Genomic DNA, 7,284 nt, shown 5'->3' with positions numbered 1-7,284 from the left:
CTATTGAGCAAGTTTTGTATGATAAAAATTACAAACGGATGAGATCTTTTATCTTTCATCTGACGGATACTATTCGCTAGCATATCTAATTCCTAGGTACTGTGCTAGCATACCTCTATATATATATATATATATATATATATATGAAAACTTAACAAATACAATGAGAACAAGAACAACGAGAAAAGTAAGTACTACAACTCATAAAATAACACAGAAGAACGAAAAGAAAAGAGGGGGAGGGGGAGGGGGAGGGGGAGGGCGAGGGGGAGTGCCAGATGGATCGGCATTGAGAAGAGGCCCCATGTGAGGCAAGCATGTTAGCGGCTGAGTTTCCTTCCCGAAGGATGTGGTTATAAGAAATTTGGGTGAAACGATCAGCAAGAGCCCAATAGTCTTCAATGATGTGCTTTATCCTGCAAGGAATGGAATAAGATTGCCACTTAAGGATATTTATAATGGTGAGAATGTCACCCTCGATCAGAATAGAGTTGAAGCCCATCTCCAAAGCCAAATTCAAAGCATGAAAAACTGCTAAATCCTCAGCAATACACGCATGAGCGATTCCGATCCCAAACGAGAAACCAGTGAGGAAAATGTTGTTATGATTTCGAAACACACCCCCAACCCCAGCAAAACCAGGATTGCCGCAAGATGCCCCATCTATATTGATTTTTATAAAGTGTTGGAGAGGAGGGAGCCAGTGAACAATTGAGGTCCTCGGTTGCTGTTGAGGAACTTTGGGAAGAAAATACTTAGTTAAGGCTGTAGATTTCCAAATAATGCTCCATCTAGACGTATGACTAGACCGGAACGCTTCATCCAGAAACGCAAGCGAAATATTCCACATAATGTTGATAATTAGAGAGAGTTGGAGATGATCATCCCTGGAATTGCGCAATTCCACATAAAGTATCAGTAATGCTAGAAACATTCTAAATGAAAGCTAAGAATGGGCAATCAAATTAAATGTGCCTAGCAGTCAGCCCAGTCATAGAGCACCAATAACTTGAGTTTGGAATATGAATGCCTCTATTACAAAGTAGATCCAGTGTGGGGAGTTTTCCAAGTAAGAGTTTCCATGTGAGAAACTGAATTTTTGGAATTGTGTATGTATGCCAAAGCCTAAAGAAAACTGGACTTGAGTTGTTGCACGTGGGACCTAAAGCCATCCGATAGGCAGATGAGACTGAGAAGGATCCTATCATAGTGCCCAACCAAATAAAATTGTCACCAGCAGCGTGTTGGGGTAGGGGAATGAACAAAATTCTCCATGTAATGTCAGGAGGCCACCAATGGAAAACTGCCTGTTGACACAAATCAATTGGGAGACGGTTGTGGGGACATCTAATGGAAGAGGGAAAAGGGCTTTCATTGGAGGAACATTAGGAATTCAACGATCTATCCATGAATGAATATCAGTACCATCACCAACTTGGAAGAATAAAACCTGAGTGAGTAAGTCGCGACCACTGATGATGGCATTTCCATCCCCAAGAAGCATTTGAAGGGCAAGTGGCCATGAGAAAGGAGTGCGGAAAGTCACAAAATTTCATTAATCTGTAAAAACGCAACCCTAAAACGATGCAAAAGATAATGGAAAAAACAAAACAAACAATGCACATGGATTTTATGAGGTTCGGCAAGGTTGCCTACGTCCCCGGTGAGATGAGATCCTGTTTCACTATCAATGGAGAATAGGGTTACAGTGCTTGTCCTCACACCTCTCAGTATTGCTTGCATTACAGTACTAGAAACCCTCGCTACAAATATATAGCGAAAAAACCCTAATCCAGAAACTACACAATTGCCCTCAAATAAAAAATTCGACCGGGAGACTATGCCCCCTACACCCCCTGCTATGCAGAGGGGCCTCCTGCCCCCCTTGCAACCCCCACGGCCCGCTAACCAGCTAACGGGACCATCGTCCTGCCTGTCTAGGTGCTGCACTATACTTCCTGGATTAAACTGTGATGGAATACAAAACATCGTACACCAACATAATCTTCCCCAGAGAAATTAGTTGGGGTTAAGAAGTTGCAACCCTTTTTTTTTGCTAACAAGGCTTTGTTCATATGGGATGACAGCTTTAGATTGAGACCACCACATCTTTTAGATTGATAGATTGAAGTTTAGCTAACAGTAGGGGTGGGTTTCTTTTCACCATTTGACCAAAAAATTTTACGACTATAAGCATCAAGATCACTAAGAATGGATGATGGTAGGCTGAAGCAAGACATGAAATGTGTAGGAAGGGTTGACAGGGTCGACCGAATCAGAGTATGTTTTCCAGCGAAGCTGAGATACTTGGTTTTCCAATGTTGAAGCCTTTGTGTCACTACTGAGATAAGAGTATTGCAGTCAGATTTGGGAAGCTTACCTCCGACAAAAGCCTGTGTGTCCCTGAATTTGTGATTGTTGATGAGTGACAACCAGATGAGAGGATACGAATTCTGCACACAGCATAAACAAGTTTGATGAGGGAGGATGGTCTTGACGTAATCCTTGAGCAGGTTGAAAATAATCCAGGGGAGAACAATTGAGAAGAACTGCCATTTAGGGGTGGTAACACAGAACATCATCACTTAACCCATTTGCAATCGAAACCATAAGACAATAGAGTTTTTTCAAGGAAACTCCATTCCATCGGATCATAGGCCTTCTGTATACCTATTTTAACGGACATATAGCCAAGTTGACCACACCTTTTGAGCTTAATCTGGTGCAGAAGTTCATGGTAGATAAGGATATTATCCTAGATATTACGCCCTTTGATGAACCCATTTTGATTGAAAGAGATGATTGTGGATAAAATGGGTTGTAAACGCATGACTAGGATTCTCGAAATGATCTTATAGATGAAATTGCATAGACATATGGGTCTAAATTCCCCTATAGCTATGGAGTGATCAACTTTGGGGATGAGAGCTATGAAAGTTTGATTTAGCGTTTTGGAGAAGGAACTTCAGTGAAAGAAAAGCTTGCACAATGTTCACCACATCAGGGCCAGTGATTGCCCAAGTTTTTTCATAGAACAGCCCTTGGTACCCATCAGGAATTCAGGACCAGGGGCCGTACATGGAGCCATACTCATCACTGTTTTGTAAATTTCTTTAGTTGTGACTGTTAGAACTCCCTATGGGTTTGAGTTTGAAACCCCATTGAGGAAACCACACAGGAAAAACAAGAACACGAATCTAATAAAATTATGGAGGATCGATTTGTACCTTTCACCTAGTATGCTGAAGATGATTGATGTTGGTCACTCCCACTTTCGCTCTCTTGGCTTGGCTATGGATCTTCTACAGCCCCTTAAATCTCCTTGGTTCTCTCACTTTAGTGGTAAAGTGGGGAAGAATGAATAATGGTTGTAGGGACCCAAAACCTAGTATTTATAATACTGTCCTGCACTCAAAACCCTAAACCACAATGGGTTGAGCCAGCATATCCCTAAGCTTGAGAGTGGACCGAACCGGTTCATGCAATTTGACTCTCACCCATTTAATCAACCCGAATAATTAATTTAGCCCATAAATCCAACAATCTCCCACTTGGGCTACATTAATTATAAGGATGTCTTTTAAATTGGTGTGGCCATAGAATCTTATTACATTAACCACTCTTACTGTGATTCAGTTGAAAAACCACTCACATCGAATAACAGCAGAAGATACACCTCAATATACGGCATACAACTTTCTGTTATTACAAACATAAGTAAGTTTCTTAACACAAATCTATGTGGGATACCATCATAGAAATATTGACATATCCTCAAATTACACTGTTGTCATTCTATGTAGGTCCTTAACTGAGATATTAACCTTCACTGTGGCAAATCGCCTTTGATTTGTGGTTAATATCTAACTGTGGCCTTCCGCCTATAAACTGTGGCAAATATTGCCTATGAACTGTGACAAATGCTGTCTTAAAATGTGGCAAACATTACCTTTTGAACTGTGGCAAAATATTGCCTATAACTAAGACAATTACTGCCTATAAAAACATTTTCAAATGAAATCATAAACCAAATATTTCAAGAAATAACTGTGCATAATGTAAATGCTAAAACTTAACCATAATTCATCAAACTGTGCCCCAAAACATACGGGCTAAGGTTCAAAACATAAACAAATACTAAACAAAACCAGAGCTCCCACTAATCAAGCATTTCAAATAACTGTATGTAAAGAAATCCTAACTACTTGATGTGACCAAATTTTACTTGCTCTCAATTGCTGATGATCAGTCTACCTCACCCTTTCTTAGTATCATTCTGCTTATCAACCCCAGAATTCTTCCTTTTCTCTAACCATTTCTTGAAAATAAAACAGTCCTTCTTCACATGTCCTTTCTTATGGCACCAGAAACACTCTACGTTGTTGGTATTCTCTTCATCCTGAGCCTTTTGAGATGTGTCAAGTTCTTGAGAGCTATTAGTCCTGTCATATGGCTTGACGCTTCCTCTGTTGGAAAAATTTTTGTTCCTTCTGCTTGGTCCACCAGAAGATCCCTTGTGAAAAGTTGCATGTGCACTCTCAAACCTAGTTTGTTTCAATTTTTCTTCCTCTTGAGTGCAAATGGAAATGAGCTCATTTAGGCTCCAATCGTCCTTCAGTGCAATGTAGGTAGATTGGATAACCTTATACTGACTAGGGAGGGTATTCAGTGCAATGTGTATAATATATTCTTCATCGATCTGTATTCCAAGATCCTTAAGTTTACCAGCATCAGTAGCTACACCCAAAATGTATTCTCTAACACTCCCACATCCATCATACCTTGTATTCATTAGCCTGGTCATCAATGTGGTTTTCTCAGCTTTCTTGTTGTGTTGAAATCTAGCTTTAATAGCATCCAGGAATTCTTTTGCAGTGTCTTTGATCTCTATGTTCCCACGTATAATTTCAGGAACTACCTTTTTTAAAACCAGTATGCACTTTCTGTTTGCTTTAGTCCATTTCTTAAACTTGGTCCTTTCAGCACTTCTGCTCGAGTCTGTGAGAGGCTCAGGTTTAGGCTCCCTAAGTGCCAAGTCTAAGTCAAGAAGACCTAAATGCAATTCTAATTCCTCCACCCACTTTTGATAGTTGTTACCAGTGAGTATTGGGATGGAAGATACATAACTTGAGGGAATGGCCATCTTACTACAGCAGTAACAACAACACAATACATGCCAAATATCAAAATATAAACCATAATATAAAAGCATGTAATACCATCAATATATTTTAAATAAGAGTTACAACTAAAAATGTATCCCTATCCTTTGGGACAGGAATTAGCTGATGCTCTTATATTCTTCTTTTAACTGTGAAAACAACACTAACTTTGGAATTCAATCACCTTTGGGAAAAAGAACTCCAAATTCAATGTCCCTTTCTGAAATGTGGATGATTATCCTCAAACCTTGATGACATAACCTTTGGGAAAGTATCACCTTTACTGTTGGAGAAGATACAATCGAACTGAATGTACCACTTTGGTGGGTTTCACTCAGTTCTATCATATCTTTCCCATTGGAGATGTATATCTTTATGTTCAAAACATACATATAAATGTCACTAGGACAACAATAACCATACAAGAGTCACAACCGCAACTACATTCGTATCCTTTGGGCTAAGAATGCACTGGTCCTCTTGTAAATTTATATTTACTGTGAAAAGAACAATAACTTTTGAAATCCCCTCACCTTTGGGCTTAGGAACCTCTAGGTTACTGTCATTTTCTTAACTTTGGTGACATCACCTTTGGGCAAATGTCACCTATATTGCTACCCTGTGGAAAATCATGAAATAATAAGATGTACCACTTTGGTGGATTCCACCTCATCATTTCATGGTTTCCTAAAGCAAAATTACTTTGCAACTAAGAATGAGCGGAAGCTTACACCCTTTTCCATATTAACATATCTCAATTTAAAAAAAAAATTTCTCAATTTCATGGTAACCAATAACATATATATTTTTCAAAGCATTGATTTATGTTATTTTGTTTCAATGATTGAAACTAAATACAACATAAAATTTCAAATAAACATGTCATATTAAAAATTAGATCATTAAATGTGGCCCGAAACAAGGAATCCAACGCAAAAAACAGATTTCAATTTGGCCTTAAAACGAACCTTTAAATGAAATTTAAAGTAGTTTAAATAAAAAAAAAACCCAAAATGAACAAATTGAAACCAAATACAACATAAAATTTCAAATAAATATGTCATATTAAAAATTAGATCATTAAATGTGGCCCGAAACAAGGAATCTAACGCAAAAAACAGATTTCAATTTGGCCTTAAAACGAACCTTTAAATGAAATTTAAAGTAGTTTAAATAAAAACCCAAAATGAACAAAAACCAAACAAGCCTTTATTTTTTTTTTTTTTAAATCAATCCAAACCAACCGGTTCGGCCATATGAGTTCCGGGTCAAATTCGGGTCAATTGGTCAATGACCCGGTCAACCTCTGACCGAGTCAAATAGTGCACATGAGTTGACCCACTGTGTCGCCGGTTCAAATCGGTAGGGTTTCCGAGTTGAACCGGCGATGACTCGCCGCCTTTTTTTTATTTTTTTTTATTTTTCTCTCTCCTCCGGCAGCCGATTTCCGACGGCACGTGCCGACGCGTCCGGAGGTTTCCGGTGACTTTCGACATACCGTCGAGACCGTCTTCTCGTGATCTACAACTTTTGTGAAGAAAGTTTTCCCATACAGGATCTTTAAGTGATGGTAAAATTACGATTTTTATGATTTTCATGATTTTTAATCAAATCAGGTTTTAAGTAACAATCAAAATCCTCATGTATAAGAAAAATTCAATCGATTCTTGTCCCATGTGGTCTGCTCTGATACCACTTGTTAGAATTCCCTATGGGTTTGAGTTTGAAACCCTATTGAGGAAACCACACAGGAAAAACAAGAACACGAATCTAATAAAATTATGGAGGATCGATTTGTACCTTTCACCTAGTATGCTGAAGATGATTGATGTTGGTCACTCCCACTTTCGCTCTATTGGCTTGGCTATGGATCTTCTACAACCCCTTAAACCTCCTTGGTTCTCTCACTTTAGTGATAAAGTGGGGAAGAGTGAATAATGGTTGTAGGGACCCAAAACCTAGTATTTATAATACTGTCCTGCACTCAAAACCCTAAACCACAATGGGTTGAGCCAACATATCCCTAAGCTTGAGAGTGGACCGAACTGATTCATGCAATTTGACTTTCACCCATTTAATCGACCCGAATAATTAATTTAACCCATAAATCCAACAGTGACAG

Source organism: Macadamia integrifolia, chromosome 12, assembly GCF_013358625.1.
Source record: "Macadamia integrifolia cultivar HAES 741 chromosome 12, SCU_Mint_v3, whole genome shotgun sequence".
NCBI lineage: Eukaryota > Viridiplantae > Streptophyta > Magnoliopsida > Proteales > Proteaceae > Macadamia > Macadamia integrifolia.
Note: the sequence above shows the minus strand (reverse complement) of the source record.